The sequence below is a fragment of the Sylvia atricapilla genome, chromosome 6 (genome assembly GCF_009819655.1).
Source record: "Sylvia atricapilla isolate bSylAtr1 chromosome 6, bSylAtr1.pri, whole genome shotgun sequence".
Classification (NCBI taxonomy): domain Eukaryota; kingdom Metazoa; phylum Chordata; class Aves; order Passeriformes; family Sylviidae; genus Sylvia; species Sylvia atricapilla.
The window spans coordinates 62,554,494-62,572,590 of NC_089145.1; the positions used below are offsets into that span (position 1 = coordinate 62,554,494).

The 18,097-nt window shown below is 36.7% G+C and overlaps 1 long non-coding RNA gene across 1 annotated transcript; it reads left to right on the top strand.

Moving 5' to 3' along the window:
* Positions 1 to 793: 793 nt before the first annotated feature.
* On the top strand, positions 794 to 4,705 carry LOC136363248 (uncharacterized). Its single transcript, XR_010743950.1, has 2 exons — positions 794 to 866; positions 4,473 to 4,705. It is a non-coding gene; the product is annotated as an uncharacterized lncRNA (long non-coding RNA).
* Positions 4,706 to 18,097: the final 13,392 nt, after the last annotated feature.

Here is an 18,097-nt window from a genome sequence, read left to right on the forward strand (position 1 = left end):
ATATATATATATATATATATATATATATACTTTCATACACAAAAGAAAAAAAACAAAAACAAAAACCCCCCCAAAAAAACAACAAAAAACTCCAACACATGCAACTTTTGATCCAGTATTGTAAAATGTCTACAAAATATGTACTTGTCAGTGTGTCAAAAATAATAATTCAATATACCAGACCATACCCAATAATTCATACTCCTTTATTTTACATACAGCATTGTGAGACCGAAGGAAACAGCATTGTCCAAGTTTAATCCCTTTAAATATTACACACGCAGCATGCATGATGGTGATGGAGGCACAGTCACCATCAAACCAGAAACCTGTGGCAATAAAAATATAAGCAGATCTGGTTGGATGTAGAAGACCAAGAAGGGAAAAGGCACCTGTACTGGCTCCAAAAACTCCTTAGAAGTCCCTAAACAATGGTGCTTAAGTCACCACAGAGTCCACAAACTTATTCTTGCAAGTCAATCTTTCAATAAAAACCACAAAAGTAATAAGCAAAAGGGTTGGACCTTTGAGAGGGACTTAAATCACCTGTCTGTGGTACACCACAGCCCCCAAATATCCTCACAAGAGCCATGGTCCCATGGTGCAGCATGTATCATGCTCTCTGAGCTCACACGTGTCCAAGCCCACTGTGAGGGAGGAAGCAGCACATCAGCCTCATCCATATCCTGTCACTTTCACATTAGTGTGCACCTCTTAGGTAACCAACCAGGAACACCAAAAGGGAGCAGGGCTGCCATTCCTAGGTCTTGAAAAGGCAGGAAAAGGAACGAGATTGTTTAAGGTTTAAGGAGTGACACAGAAGAAGGACAAAGGTGTCCCACCTTAGCTGGGGTTATGAGAACATGGTGATTACCCATGGCCTTTGTTTGTGCTCCTTTTGTCTCTTGAAAACCCAGCTTTAGTGGTTTATGTACACCTTGCTGAGGTACCTGCATTCACAGACACAATGAGGGGAATCTAAAGTTTGTATTTGTCTAGCGTGAAAATTGCGGTCTGTTTCTTTCTGCTCTAAGTCTCTTTTTGGTGAGTACAAGCAATAAAGTTACTTTCTTAAAGCTGGAAAGATAAATCGGTTATATAAACTAGAAATTTGCCTGCCAAACGCTTATTATTCTACCAGAGCCCCCACATAACACCCTCTGAATACTTGGAATGTAATTTCACCTTTAAAAGGAAGCATTCTTATCAGCCAATTGATATCTTTAAACACCATATTGTCACTGCAAAATGAAAATCACTGATGACTCTCACAAAAATTTGGTACTGGCAGAGCTACAAAAATAATCTTTCTAAGTGTTAAGCCTTGGGACATAGTGTTTATGCAGTCTCACAACAACTCTTGTCTCAGCATAACATATATTAAAAACGTAGAACACACTTTAAGGGTTTTTTTTAGTTTTTTTTTCCCTGTCTCTATGGTTTTGCCTTTGAAATTATCTCTGAAACAATAGTATTGCATGCATATCTGTGCCTGTTATTCCAGGACTACTCAAGAATATTGGATAGGATTAAAAAAGACACTTGCCTTTCTGGGTTAAATGTTTTTTTAGCTTTTACTTGCATTGATATAGCAGGTGAAAGCCCAAAATTAAATAATAATTAAAAGAAATTAACCTGTTGATAGCAACCTGCCATTTTCAGTGGTATTTCCAATCACACTGACAGAAAGTAGCCCTGACAATTCTGTGCCTGCTCCAGCCCACTGTAAACAGGAGGTGGCAGTTCTAGCCTTTGATCCAATATGCTGCAGTGTTATAAAATGGCAGTAACTAGCTGGGGAAGACACTTCCACAATATTCAAGCTAAAGAGCTTTTCCAAGGCTAGCTGGAGCTGCTTCCCCTATATTCCCTTTCTGTAGAAAGCTGAGCTGTCTCACACACACAGAGAAAAAAAGGATAAAATAGAGCAGCCTTCTGAAGGCTCAGAATTGATACTGTGATAGAGGCTCTAGAGCTAACTACCCTACGTACAAGGCTTTTTATTTTTCATTTCTTTTTTTTTTCTTTTTGTTTTGAGTGTACGAACATATAAATATCATCTTTAAAGGGCTTTTGTGGGAAAAAAAAATCCTCTCTATTCATCTTGTGCTCTGTCTCATGCCTGAGTTTCACAAATCGTTTTTATCACAGAAAATGCTTTTATTCTAAAATACTAAAATTCCACTTAATTCTCGATCGAAAATACCCAGTATATGACAGGTGAAATCTAGCAGGAGTGGCTCTAAAATCCAGTGCAGCCTATTCAACGGGCCATTATTTTTTAATTTCTGATGCCTTTCTGAAACACAGCTGAAATGCTGAGAAATTGCTTTATCATTAAAGGAACTTCAGGCTGAACCCTCCTCTGCTGGCTCTGGTTATGGAAACGAGAGCTTTAACCTACAAAAAAGCCCTGTGACAGTAAAGACCAAGAGCAAAGCAGAGCCATTGGAAAGCCTTTCTCCACAGAAAGAGAATGGCAGAACCAGGGAGGTAAAAGGATGTGAAGGGTGCAGTCTGACATCTAAGAGAAACTATACAAGCAAGGATTGTGTTTACTGCCTTTTAACCCAGCTCAATGTCTGATCAGGACAAATACCAGCAATCACAGCAGAAATACATTAAACATATTGAGAATTTGATAGAATGTCTGGGAGCTAGGTGAAGGTGAGGACTACTGAAAGCTCCTGACATTCAGAACCATGCAGAGGAGCTCAGGTCTGCAAGGTGCAAGTCTCCAGGAAGTGGTTTAAAGTAATTGCCAACCAACACGCTTTCTGAGGAAGAGTCTTGGAATGCTTCATTTTGATCAAATAAATTTTGCCTTTCTGCTATTCCACCTACATCATTTCTCTAAGTGACTTCTCTGAGTAGAGCTGCATTGTACCGTGGTGCATGAAACTAGGACATAATGTCACAGCCACAGATAACAAAACCTCCTGCTGTTCCCATCACATTGTCCAGTGGGAGCTGCTGTAGTCAGAGACTCTGCAGTGTACATTAATCTTCACAGTGTTGTACATCACCAGCTCAATCCCCTTGCATCCTCACAATGGAGTATGAGCAATTGTGGAAAGATAAGACACCAGTCTGGTGTTAATCAGACAGGCACATACCCTGGCGTGCTCCACAAGGGGAAGAGAAGACAGAGCATGACTTGTAGCTATGGAAAACAATAAGAACGTTAAGGGCAGCCCTGAACCAAAGAAGAACTCTGGTTATAGTTGTAAAAGTGTTGTAGAGGCAGGAAGGCAGCACGGTGGCACAGACCATTCTGCCAGGGTCTTTCTGAGAGGTTTAGGATGCATTTAAGGCATTTACACACAATGAAATTCAGCCTAATTACTGTGCATCAGCTGAACAATGGCCACAAGTCCCCACGAGTGCCTTCTGGCCAAAACCAGGTCTGTAACACTGCTCACCCTTCTTTACTCTCCAACCTAATGACATCACATTCACTGAGCACTACAGGAGCAGAGTTGAAGAGGTCAGTGCCTATCCTGATGTGTAGTGCCTTAGGCTGTGTTGATCCAAGTTTCATTGGAGTTTTCCTAAAAAAAAGCATTAAGGCAGGGTAAAATCAGCACTGCATGTCCTAATTAGAGGAAACATCCGTCAAACCAAACTTCTCACACAGAACTCATGGTAAGAACTAAGAGGCCGTGCAAAAATTCACAGATGTTCTGGGTATAAAACAGAAAAAAAAAATAGAGTATGACTCAGGTTCTTAAATATCTATTCTAAGATAGATGTGACTTCCTGTCTGTAACAAAGATCCATCTATTTAAGGTTTTAATTTTATTACATCCAGACATTTTCATAGTCTCCTTTATCCATGAAAAATAAGATCAACCCCCAAATGTATCACTCACAAAGAACAGTGTTACTTGTTCATAAGAGATTTGGAGCCAGAACTTGAATTTAATTTCCCTGTGTGTATGCAGAACCCAGATATCCTGGAGCAATTTGAGAGGGTTTTTTTCCTTGATTCCACTGAAAATTGTATCACTTTTTGCACATTTGTCTCAAATTTCCTGGGACTCACATTTCCCTGAATCTCCATGTCTCATCTCCCCGAGAAACGCTTGAAGAGCAACTTACAGAGTTTCAGTCATTTCTTCTCTCCTCTCTCCCATACTAATATCCTTTCAAGCAATAAGCACCTGTCTGAGAAATAACATTTATAAAGCTCTTGTTGGAGCTCAGGTATGCAAACTGTCCTGATAATTTCGGTGATAAAATTATCAGGATGAAGATGAAGATGCTACTGATGAAGATACTAAAGTATGTGGCTTGATACCTCCAATAAGAAACAGATTACAACTTATGTACTCCACTAGATTTTTAAAATATTTAAAAAAAAAACCTTAGAGACAGAAAGACTTAGACACACGAACAAACTGCTACAGCTAAAAGGCCATTCTGTGTCAGCTGAGACACTGTCACTTCATAAAAATTCTCTGTCATTGCAGATGTGAATAAATCAAATTATTGCAATTTTGCAAGAGCAGAAGCCCACACATTGACATGAGAGGAGATGGGAGGAGAGGAGATGAAATTGAAGAGGAAGAGACACATGCAGAAGAAAGAAAATAGAGAAACTACCTGCCATTCAGAACCAAATTTTTGAGAAAAATGTATACTATAAAATCATGGGTTCTGGAAGCAGGAAGAGGGTACTTATGTAAAAATACTAATCTGAACAGCAACAACAAAAAACAGGAAAGTTCAAGGAGCTAAATTCTACACTAAGGGTTACATAATCTCACAGTAAACAGTACATTTTTTTTCTTTCTGACTTTTTACCAATTCAAATTTGTAAAGTGCTCCTGTAAGTATTTATAAAATGATTTTACCTGCGATTTTATTCCTCACCACATTAGATACAAAAATTTCTGTCTTAATTTTCTTAATTTGCTCATTAGGTTCCTACTAGAATTCTATACACACTGAGCAGATTTGTCTGATAAGAGATTTTTTTTCCTGCAAAAAGATTGAAACATCTCTTTTTTTTTTTTTCTTTTCTCTAAACCACATAGAATCACAAAATCATTGAAGTTGGAAAAGACCACTTAAGTCATTGAGTCCAACAATTAACCTGGGGCTGATATGTTCACCTCTGAATCATGTGTTCAAGTGCTGTATCTACATGATTTTCAATATTTTTAAGACGTTGATTGCATCACTGCCCTAGGCAGCCTACTCCAGTGCCTGACCAGCTTTTCATTGAAGCTTTGGCTCAGTGTGAGGCCATTTCTTGTCACCAGCTGCCTGGGAGAAGAGACTGGTCCCCATTTCTCTGCCACCTCCTCTCAGGCAGCTGTAGAGAGCCATAAAGTGTCCCCTGAGGCTCCTTTTCTCTGGGCTAAACACCCCTGAGCTGCTCCCTGTGAGCCTGCCCCAGAGCCCTGCCCAGCTCTGTTGTCCTTCGCTGGACACTTCTCAGTGTCTTTGGTGTCTTGAGGTGTCCAGAACTGGACACAGGGTTGAGGAGTGACCTCAGCAGTGCTGGGTGACAGTCAGGGGACAGTCACACCAGTGCTGACACAGCCCAGGGTCCCACTGAGCTCTTCTCACTTTTGTCACCAGTGTCCCCCCATGAGCATTAGGCTGCTTCATCAGTTATGACTCATCAGAAAGGTATAATCACACCAATTCCTGCTCAATGTCATTTGACCTCGCTGAAATACCAAGTTTTTGCCTGTTGCTGAGATATCAAATGTGTTTTATTCTCAGGACGTTACAGTAAAATTTGAAAGCGCCTTTTCTCAGTTCTGTCAAGAGGAAGGATCAAAGTTGTGGGGATTTTTGCTTTGCCATTCAATTCTTAATGCAATTTCTAACAATTCTAATTTGTTTCTTTCCTGTCATGAATTAATAATTTAAATGATTGTTGTCTAATTTAAATCAATTTTTTATCAATGCAATTATAAAATGCACATTTTATTATGCACAAGTTATTATTTGTAGAAACATTTTGGTTTGAAAGAGGTTTTTCTGCTTAAAACAGGTTTGTGGACATCAAGTATGTGATAAAAAAAGGAAAACTGATTCCTGCAAGTATGCAGACTGTCATTGGTACAGATGCAGCATTGGTAGCAGTGACTTATTTCCCTTTTAAAATATAATAAGAAAAGGCAAAAAAATCTTTTGTTGCACATCTTCATCCATTAATCTTTAGCACCAAAACCTTATAACATGGTGACAGACACAGAGAAATTCTTATATTTCAAAAAAGGTCAATCAAAAACAGACAAAAGGTAAAAGTACAGTCAATAAATAATCCTATAAGACTAAACATTGCACTCATCCTTTGCAAGTCACTCGTTAGTCATCTACAGTGGCCCCAGTGACATTTTTAATGTATCATTTCAAAGTTCTTTCTTTATTATTGAGAAGGGAACTTTTTTTAACTTATAAAGCTCCATCTGCAGTCGAGGTCTGGTTCACCATAAATGAGCAATTTCCCAGTGGACAAGGAACTACTGTGACAGGAACATTAATAATACCTTTGAACATCTACTGCCCCATTTCTTTTTTTTTTTTTTTCTTTTTTTTTTGAGGAGACATTTATGATGAAATGCTGGAAAAAGAAAGAAGGAAAGAAGAGGCAGTAAAGGTTATTTTGTGGCTAAAGCTGGTTGAGTTATTATTGTTTATCATTCCTTCTTTTAAATTACTGCTTAGAATTACAATCCCACACCCATTGTTTTAGTTTCAGTGGTAGGAGCTGCATCTTTGCATAATAAGCCATTTTTTTAAAGTATAACATTTCTAAAGGACTTAGGGAGCACTTTGAACCTGAAAGACATTAGATGCCTTTTGGGCATTGTGTAAAATCCCTGGAAATGGCTTGGAGAGCCATGTAATTCTTTGATTTTCCTCTCTGCTCTTGATATCCAACAAACATTAAGAAGTCTAATATAAGCATCTAATTTTAAAGGTTTATCCCTCATGTAGATAGTGTTCAATATGTTCCTTCTGCATTGAAACCACTCACACTGAATTTATATAGCTACCAAAAAAGTTGCTGAAGAGATGTATTCTTCTTATGATCTAAGAATTTAAAAATCTTAATTTTGACAAACTTTTAAATTACTTAAGTCATAGAGCCTTATTTTCAGAATGTCCCAATCTATGAATAGTTTGCCCTATTTAAAGTTATCATTTGGCTGTAATATTATTCATAGAATGTATTTGATCTATTCATATTTTATCTATTCACACAGGAGATCTGCTTTTCAGGTGTTTGATGGCAGTTTCACAAGGACTCTGATGACAAATACCCAAATGGAAATGATTAATAAATCAGTTATGCAGTTTCAGAAAAATAATCTGCTCTGTATATTAAAAAAAGTGAAGAAACTTTAGAGTTTGGAATATAGAGGAGGTTAAACACTTGTAAATAATTTGTTACATGCAAAAATTAATTTTCTAACCACAGTAACAAATAAATAAAGGAAGAAATACAAGGAGCTCAGATAAAATAAGAATGTTCAAGGTCATTGAAGAACATGAAAGAACTGCAATCTTTTTCTGAGAGGAAAAAATGGAAACCAGAGAAGTATACGAAACAACGAATGATCAAATAAACATGTATGAAAAAATAAACCAAAGAAATTTCCTATCCTGGTTCTGTGACATAAAAGCAAAACTGTAATTAAATGATAGAAGGCTTAAAGTAAATAAAAGAGTACAGCTCATTACAAGAATATTAAGTCAGCAAGGCAAAGAAAGTGAAAAGTGTAAAATGAAGAGTGGGGATGCGATTCCTGATGGGGATCAGTGGGCTGCCCTTTAACCCAGAGGGTGTGGGGGAAAGAGAGAGCCCAGCCCATCCTGGGGTAGAACCAGGAACACGAGAGAGCTCAGGCACACACCAGAACACGTCAGTGATTGTTGGGTGATGGGGGGCACAGCTTGGAGCAGGATAACTCTGTAAGGGAAGGGTCTGTCTCACATGGCACTTGGGTTTGTCTCCATCTGTTTAGGGCCAGGCTGATCAAACTCAGAGACAAAAAGAATTGCAGTATTTATTGTGTTCGATTTCCCTCAGTAAACTGTATATTTTGTTGTGCAACAGCTTTTGAGACTGAGGCTAAGTAGAAGAGGAGGTTATAAACATGGGAAAAGAAACATCGGTGCACAAGACATTATGTTGGTGGGAGTATTTGGAGATATTCTTAGGACCTACATTTCTAATTACCAGCAGCTTAAAAAGTTTTGTTTCTTACAGAATTACGTGTGTGAGAAGACAGTTTTTGTACCTATCAACCATTTCTCTCTCTTCAGATGCTGATCTGAAAACTGATGTTTGCAGAGTAGTACATATCATACTTAGACATGATTTTTCTATTACCCAGATTCACTCAGTACAATAAGACTCTATGAAATAAAACAAAAAGAATTTTTGAAGCCTCCAACCATGACATGCATACATGTCATGCTTCCTTTGTAAAGATGAACATCTTTACAAAGTGAGATGTAAGAACACCTAAAATGCTCAGTTCCAATGTGGATCTCCAGCACAAAGTGACGTTGTTGAGAACTCTTCGAGAGACCTGTGAACATCTGCCCTCTGAATCTTCACAAACTCAGTTCAGAGAGAGAATAAAAGCATTTAGAGCAGCAGCAACTGGCCCTGGCTGGGTTCATGCAGCATTAAACACTATTTAGCTGTCAGCTCAGCCGTGATAACATCTATGTACTTCTGAGTCCAATTGTGAAGTGCGTCTCTTTCTCTGAAATTTAGGGACACTACCACAGATAATTAATTCATTATTATGAACTGACTTCACAACAGTTTAATTAAGATTGCAGATCAGCCTCAGGGCTGACCATTATTATGGCGTAGATGGTTATTTAGAAGCTGAATAGCCCTGATCTGGACATGCTGGATTAGACACTTGGGAATGGCCTCGTCTTTATCCTGGTGTTTGAAAATCTCTGCCCTGACATCCTGGCATCGTGTGTGCACCAAAGGCTTCCTGCACATACATGAGGAAAGAGCAGTCTTTGGAGATGGGTCCTGAACAGCAGAGATCCTTAAACACGACTTTCAGTGCTCAGTAACATTGGAGTGGACCAACAGCTATGAGAGAAGGTGTGGGGTTATAAAATTCCTGATGGCTAACCACAGTGCCCAGTGCAGAGAACAGTGTTGAATCTTCTCATTATAAAGTTAAAACTGCCCATCTTTGAATCACACAAATAATAATTAAACATAGTCATATTAGAATCAGTTTGAAGCATTCAAAAATGGAAAGCACATGCACTCCCAAAGAAAAATTGAACTACTATTAAGGAAGTTTTTACAAGAGAAGGGAATTAGAGCATCACTTCCCTGTGTATAGCAGCTCCAGCCCCTGTGTACCCCGGAAAGCCTGAACAGGGGGTGCCTTTCTCCACCAGGTGATTGCAAATAGCAGCTAATGAGACACGGTAAAACGATAAAACAGAAACTCACAGAAAAACTGAGCTGTTCTCACTTTGTGTTGTGTTGTATTCATTTGTTTCTGGAGCTTGATTACTTGGGTACAGCAAAGAAACAATTCCCGTGAGCTATTTCCTCATTTTGAGAACAGAGAGAAATAACATCAAGTGCTGCAAGGAAGAAGGGGTGACTAAGGCTGGGAGTTGTGAGGGTGGAACATTTCTTACAACCCTCTAGGGCCAGCTCCCCTCTGAAGATACCCCTAAACATTCAGAACCTGTTGCTTTCAATAGATTTATTTGCTATAAAGAAGGCTATGGAAGAAAAAAATGTTTATTCTATTCTTTCTCCCATGTCATCAACCAATTTAGAAGTCGAGTTTCAGTTACAGAAATTTATTACTGGTGATACTTGATTAAAAAATCCAAACCAAATAAAGTGAAACCAGATGAAACCAAACCTTGCCTTCTTCACTTGTAGGTCCCAAGCTGATTGGAGCCGACAGTCAGAATAAATTGTCCTTCCACTCATAGATAAAGCAGATATTACCTGCAAACCACTGGGATAATAAAATAACTGGGATAATAAAAGCTGTACCCCCAACACTCTTTAGAAAATGGCACTCCAGACAAGAGTAGAACTTCCAGCAAGAACTTTTTGTGTTCTGGGTGACGTTTTTTCTACAAAAGAACCTTAATTTTTTTTTTTTTTTCCCACTGCTTTCATACAAGAAGTGGTGAATTGGCACATTTCTGCCCTTCATGAAATATTTAAACCTATACAAACATTGCCTAATTTCCCAGAAAAGAAACGCTATTTTATGTGGTGCTGGAAGACTAGAAACTTGATATTACTTCATCACATGTTAGAGAATGTAAATTATGAAGAAATGACTATGTGAAAGGTTATACAGCATTTAAAAAGGCAGTTATTTAAGAAAAAAAGTTTGGAGGCATTTTGTTTATGCTATTGTTAACAAATTCATTAAAATTTTGAACATACAAAAACGTTTGGGTTTGAAAATCCAAAAAAGATTTAAGTAACTTGAAGTGTTCTGAGTTTTTACCTGTACATATTTAAGTTTTTACCAGTTCTTGCAACTCTTTGAAAACCCATAGGCACATGAGACTGGTCATGTACCTGTGGACTTAATATAAATATAAAATATAAAAATTACTTTGCAGATTTTAAGCATCTGCCCTTAATTTCATAGAGATCACACTCCAAGGACATACAGCAAATAATCTGTGTATAAAGCTTTGATCCTCTTCCTGATCAAGCTAGCTTCACTATTGATTCCTTATTATAATTTATTTAACATAAAAGCTGTTACATAAGGTGCCTAAAGTTGCTTAATGAGCCTACCGATTAGGGAGAAATGAATTTGAGATCACTTTGAACCCAAAGAACCAAAATTTATGAGGTTTGGGGTCCTGGAGGAAAAGAGTAGAGCGCAGTTCTTTAATTAACAGGATATTTGGGTAGAAAAGATATTCACTACTGCACAACTTTGATTTTTTCATGGAATTGGAACATGAAATGAGCTCATTCTCTGCCTTTACTTCTGCCCTTGACACTGAGCAGAATTTGCCCTATGGCAGACTGAAAAGCCCTCTTACTAACACAGACTAAATCTCAATTGTTCTTTATTTTTAGTATAAGATCAGAATAGAACTACTTAATCTAATAAAGTTATAGAGAAGGGGACAGAGCAGAAAAACTCTGCTCTAAAGTATAAAAGGAAAGTTTGCTTATGACAGTCATTATCATGTTCATTTCTGTATCCCATTTTTAAACCAATTGGACCTAATTAAATTTCATTTTTTTTTGCCCCTGAGTACATTAATGTACATGTATTTTTGATGTCTAACAAATAAAGGAGGTCACAGCAAAAATCTTTGCAATAGAAGGAGAGGCAAAGCTAGCAGGGAAAAGTGTTTACAAATCAAATCTTCATAAAACACCTTGTAAATTCTTCAGTTATCTCTGTTTGAACGCCCTAGACCTTGGTATTTCTTTGAATAAAGGCATAATAAAGACTTCAATAATAATAATTCTTGCACCTTTTTCCACACTATCAGATTATAAACAGTCACAGTCACTGCCTCTGCCATCTTGTCTTGCTCTGTTTGCAGTTATATAACATCTGAGCCATCACCCAATTAAGACAAATTCAAGATAAAAAAAAAAAATAATTAAAAAGAAGTAGTGCTAATACTCAGTATGCTGATATTTGACAAAATTGTGGCAACTTTTTAGGTACATATGCAAAACCCCACATTAATCAGAGGGGATATGCATGCTGCTCTGTTGCTGTGGCAGAAAACCTGTAAAAAACAGCCCTTGTTCAGCTTTAAGTGTCACTGTCATAATAAGGACATGATGTAGAGAACTGAAGAAAAATAAAAAATAAAAGCTGGCTTGAAAACTAACTGTATGTTTTCATATTTTCTTCCCTTAGGAAGCTTTTTCTTCACTCGTAATTTATGAGAAAAGTATAATTAGGTTAACTTTTTTATTTTTCATGACTCCTCTCACAGAAGTATGGATGATCCACATTTGAAAAAAAAAAATCCTTATTTCTGATGTTTGCTTTTAAGTACTTTTTCAGTTTTAAAAACAGTTTGACTGAAAAAGAATATCTGTAGGATATCTGAATTATATTCTCACTGTCTGGGATTGCAAAAAAAAAAAAAAGTCACTTAAGAGACAATGCTGACTGTTCCCCCTACATGTCTGTTAACCACTGAAAATCTATCTGGAAAAAAACTTGGAATTTCAGGTGAGAAAGTGTGTCTTTAAGCCAGTATGCCTCAGTATGGTCAATTGTTTTAACTCTGCACCTTGATAAAAATAATGTAATTCTCCACTGACTCATCACTAAACATAAATTAATTATGTTCTACGACATCCAAATGAAGGATTTTAATTCTTGATGATATCCTTTTTTTTTTTCCCTCTCAAGGAAATAAGAGTAATTTCAGCTTTGATCCAGCCTCCTAAATTCATCCTCCTAAGGTATCAATTCAAGCTACTAAACTGAAGTTCAGTTCACACTGCAGACAGTTTGCCGTGTGTTTTTCTTTTTAAATTGTCTTTCTCCTTTCTGGACAGTTCTGAGCAGGCTGCTGCATTTCTGCTTCCTGGTGCCCAGCTCTGACTTTTCTACAGTCAATCCATTTCAGCTCTGGCCATGACTAAAGTAATTTCCCTGTGTCTGTGTGAGGTTATTCTGTGCTGAAGGTGGCTTTCACTTTATAATTATCACAGAAATGTCAGAGTGTAGTTCCCATATAACAGAAGGGCACACCACACCTGTGCTCTCTCTGAATAGCCACAGAATAGCCAATATAACGGGAAACAACTTCCCAAAGCATAAAAACAATAACGAAAATCAGGGAGTACCTCATCCCCTAAAAGCCAGCCCAAATAAAATCATGGAAAATTTATGAAAACTTCCTAGCTCAGTACTCCTCAAGGTGTCTACCTGACACCACAGGTGTCTGCACACAAAAGCCAAGCCCAGTTTTAACAGAATTCTTCTCAGGAATTCTGACACATTCTGGATTTATTGTGGGTTTATGCAGGGCTCTTGAACTGTTTTTTGAAAATAATGATAACGTAACAGAAGATGTTGGGAGAGGGTTTAATTTTGACAAAGGTCTCTCTGTATTTGGCATGCCAATCAGACCCTCTCTGCACTATAGAATCTGTTGATGTATTAGTTCTGTCAGACCTTTAGAACCTGCTGACACTGCTCATGGGATTCATCATACCCAAATCCAAATGTTCTGTTGGAAGAATATTTCATTCAGTCAGAAGGTTTTCTGATGGCCCTGGTAAGGTTAATGGGAACTTCAAGTAAAGTGCTGAGAAAGAGAGCTAAAATACGTTTTTCTCTATTAAATAGGATACTCAATTTTTTGTTGGAGTTTTAGTGCTTCAGACAATAATACAAGTTATCCTGCAAATTGTCTGTAATCTTTCATGCACCCCATTAAAAAAAGCTAAAACTTAGCTTTAGGTATTAATAAAGGTGACGATAATCTTGCCAAAGATTTTGGAGAAGATGAAAGTAATATCTCTAGCAGAATGGCTTTTATCAGTGAATGTAAACTGAGATAGAATGCTGACAAATATTCAATTCTCAACCGCTTGAATTAGTTTTCCTGAGAAGTACTTTTTGCCTAATGTCAATGAAAATAAGGTAAAAGGAATCTCAGGGTTCAGAGAAGCCTTTGCTCAGTGAGTCTAGATCCCATACTGCATTGCCAAATTGAGAGGGGGGTTGTGCTGTAATTCAGTTAGATAAAATGCCATAAAGCATAACAACAGAAGAAAAAGATTCAGTTCTGCTCTTGATAATGGGGAAGAAAAAGTTTAAAGTAGCAGTTCGTTAATAAATTATAAATTATAAATTCAGTGGCATATATTTTAAATAAATCTGAGGGTAACAGCCTCAGAAATGTGCTGGACATGAACCTTACTTCAGATGAAAACCAGGAACATTTTGCTCAAATTAGATTTTTGGTTTGTTATTAGTGACACCAATTGCCACAGAGACGGTTTTCCTAAAGATGAAATTTGACTTTGAACAATTAACCTATTAAAATCTACATTTATTTATTAATTTAAACCTACATTTAATTTGTTAACAAGTATTGCACTTAAAAGCAAAATTCTGTCTATATTAACAAGGAACTTTCTAATTGATCTTTAAGTACAAAGAATTATTGTGTTGCAAGACACAACTTGCCTAATGAATGGACAATATTCCCAGAGTTGAACCATAAGCTATAATTTTAACAATGATGCGTGGCCTAAATGATGGATATTACCTTTAGAAACACAATAGTGATGTCAATAGCAAATACAGTTAAAAAAATCCTGCTTTACATTACATTGCATTTTATTAAATAGAAGTATTTGAAGAGGAAATACACATCTAGCATGGGTTAGGAATCATTTGATACAGACACTGAGGGAAACCTGGAAATAATTCCAAATAATTTCCATGTCTGCCCATGCCTGTGAACAAACTTTGAGGAGAGGACTGGGTAGTGTAGGCACTGCAGCATGAAATAGATGTGGGTAAATAAATGGGGTAAAGTGGTATGGGAAAATGTACCAAGTTAAATTATCAGCCTCATCACTGTTACAAATCTTCAGCAGTTCTTGTTGCTGCCTCTGCAGCACGTGTGACTGTAGGAAATGCAGCCACAGGAGCACAACCTCTCCAAAAATTGGACAACCAGCAGAGTAACCCATTTCAGACTGCAAACAGTGTCTGAGTTGCCCTGCTCTGTGTCTCACAGCAGGAGAAATTTGGTTTCTCCAGACTCCCAACTGGATGTCTCAACCCTCAGATGAATCTTTTATGGATTATTTGTGCACATAATAACGAGTTATCCCCTGCAATGAAGTGCTGCTGTCTTGATGAACACATTTATAAATTTTATAGAAATTGTGCCTTGAAATATAAAGCTCATGTCAACCTGATATTCAAATACTGAAGCTATTCCCTAGTAACTGTGCTCTGAACAAAAGCATAACGCAAAAGGAGACAATAGCAATCAGAAGAAGCACATGCCTAAAAGTAAATTCAGGTATATCTGGCATTTTGTAAAAGTAAACAGGTTCAAGTTCTTCCTAATAAAGAGTTGAATTCCTGCTGTGCACGTTCTGGCATTTTCTGGATCCCAGAAGCATGAGAAACAGTTGATATTTCTAAAGGCTTTCATAAATGTTTGATTTCATTTATAAGGTGGAATTTTAAACTTTTGAAGGCTTGTGGAAAAATTCCCTTTGGCTACCAAGGAAATGAGTTTCCAGTAACCAGGATTGTTTCAACACCCAGCAGGTCTGGATCAACAGGAAGGGGGAAGGTACAGGGAATTTTCAGTGCTGATACCAAAAACTTTTCCAGTGATGAATTCATATCAATCCACTTTTTAAAAGAGTAACTATTGTGGAAACGAAAGGAGGGAGAAGAAAAATATATTTTTGCTTCTGATATATTTAAAGTAAGATAAAAGGATAAAGATTTGTGCTTATGTTCTTAAAATACTTCTTTTTACTAGCAGTGATGTAACCTGCACTGCAGGACTGGAATGACTGTGGAGAAAATATGAAATATCTATATAGCCTTTTTGCTGTGGTTTCGTGTTTATGAACATTTCCTGATTTTTTTGCTTTGTTTTCAGGCTTCTGTATTTTAATTTTAACTTAATTTGTCCAGAATGCTCACTTATTTAAAAAAAAAAAAAAAAAAAAAAAAGCTAATTTATTTTAAAAAAATTCAAAAAAGAAAGGAAAGCTTCTTCTTTCCCCACCCAATGGAGGTGTCTCCCCCAAACTCAGATGAACAGCTCTGAATTCAGAGGTTTTATATAAAAGGACATCCTCCTCTTTCTACTTCCTCTTAAATGCTGCAGCCTCCTCTGTGGAAGGTGCTGTGTTTTCACTTAGGAAGGAGGTTTTGTTATAAAGCACAACCTTGTGAGGCAAAGCTGGACAGAAAGAGAACTAGAAAATTCTCAAGGGAAAATATTCAGATGCAGTCAGCTAACCAGGAAAGATGATAAGATGTAGGATTTTATTAACATCAATGGGTAGACTTAACCTAAGAGAAATAATATTAAATGAAAATTAAAGATTAAAAAATTAAAATTAAAGCAGGAATTACAGTTAGTTCTTCTGTATTACAAAACAATCAAATATGTTTAGTTAACATTTGGAATAGAGCTTTAAAAATGGTTGGCTTGTACAACAAATATTTTGATTCTCTAGCACAGGTATTTTTATCTAGTTTGGCACCAGCAGGGTAAAGTGAATCATTAAAACATTTATCTTGAAAAAATGTTGTAGTTTCTTTCTGGAATATTGATTATGTTTTGCCCATCTTCTTTTGGCTTTCTTGACATTTAGGGAAGGTCTTATCCACAGCACTGAATGATCTTCACACTTGGATAAAGAAGTCAATTTTCAGAAAAAGAGTGAAGCAAATATTAAATGTATTTTAAGTAAGGCAATTTCAGTCAGTTAAATATTTCAGTCTAATTCCTGGAGTCAAGGCAGGAGGAGTTTTCTTCAGGCATTGAGTGGTTTAAATATGGGGAGAAGGTGGTCTAGGGCAATGGACAGCAGTCAATAGTCAGTTATGACATTTATGAAATTATGAACTTATGAAAGTTGAGTGGTCGAGGCTCTTCTCTTTTACAAGGATGTAAAATTTCTGCAATGTATTGTTCACCTGTAGATGTTTTTACCTTCTAGGTTCAGTAGAAACCTACTGCTTAACGTGCACTGGCACATTTTGGATATTCTGGGTTTCTGTATCATTTAGTTGTGTCATTTTGAAAGGCAGGTACATAAATATTCTTATAGTTAGACTTCAAATGAACAGAAACAATTAGTTTCCTATTTTATAGAAACTTGCATGATTCTCCAAGTTTTTTTTTTTTTTTTCTTTTGGCTCTTTTTGCTGTACTTACACATTAAAATCATAATTTTGTGATTTCCCTGTTTTATGGTATTTTGAAGTTGCTCACTAGCTGCAAGGGCACAGCAAATGTGGAGTGTTATAAACACTGATATAAAATATGGATATGACTGTGCAATTGAACTCAGGGTAGGACATTGAGTCCTGGTGGTTTGCAGTTAGCTGCTTTGGTGGGGACACAGGGATGGAAGCATTTTATTTCTATTGACTTTGGAGGCCAATTGCATCTTTACCTTCATGCACAAGCTAAATATTGCAGTGGATTGAGGATTAGTGCTTAGCATCCTGTAAGAATTTAGTGGCTCATTAAGCACACAGTTTAGACTTCTCTTCACTTTTTTTGATCATGCATCATAAAACAAAAGCAAAAAAACCCCCAAAAAAACCCATTTAGGAATAATAATCTATGCTGTCAGTTATGAAGAAGCATTTGGGTTAAAGATCATTAATGCATGGAAATTCCCCTCTTGATGAGAGAAAGTAAACAAATTATCCAACATCCTTGATCAGAGCTTCTTGGAAGTTTTAGGCATTGTTAAATGAACCAAATCTAACTGTTACAAAAATCAAAGCAATAATCTATAAATATTTTTGCTACAAAACCATTTTTTCTTAAGCGTAAAATACACTATTGTCTTTTCCTCTCCTTGTCTAATTCTGTTATAGTTTAATTTATACAGGAATATTATGAAGCAGATTTCTGTAGCTCTGCTAACAAAGATAAATGGAAGCAGGAACTTCAATAAAACTTTGCAAACAATTCCATTATAGCTTGTCAAATCCACAAAAACCTCAGGTGTAAGTTGTTTCATTTATATGTCACTTTTGTTGACATCACTGACTAAAATATGGACCCTTACATTCAATCTCTGCACAAAAGAATAAAATGACAATTCAAGCATGAAGCTTTTTACTGTGTTTTTAGCTCTGACATTTTTTTGCTACCATACGAGATTTTGCAGCAAAAATGAGAACTTCTCCAAAAGCCCAAAAGAAAACTTTCATGTTTTTTGCATATTGACAGCATATTCTAACCAAGAAGAAAGCTTGCATAATTTAGTTTCTCCTTTTTACATGATCTTCATGCAAACTGCCACAGGCAAATTTACAAATTTTACAAATTATTTTATTTATACACAAAGTTTTATAGTTTTTTTCCTACT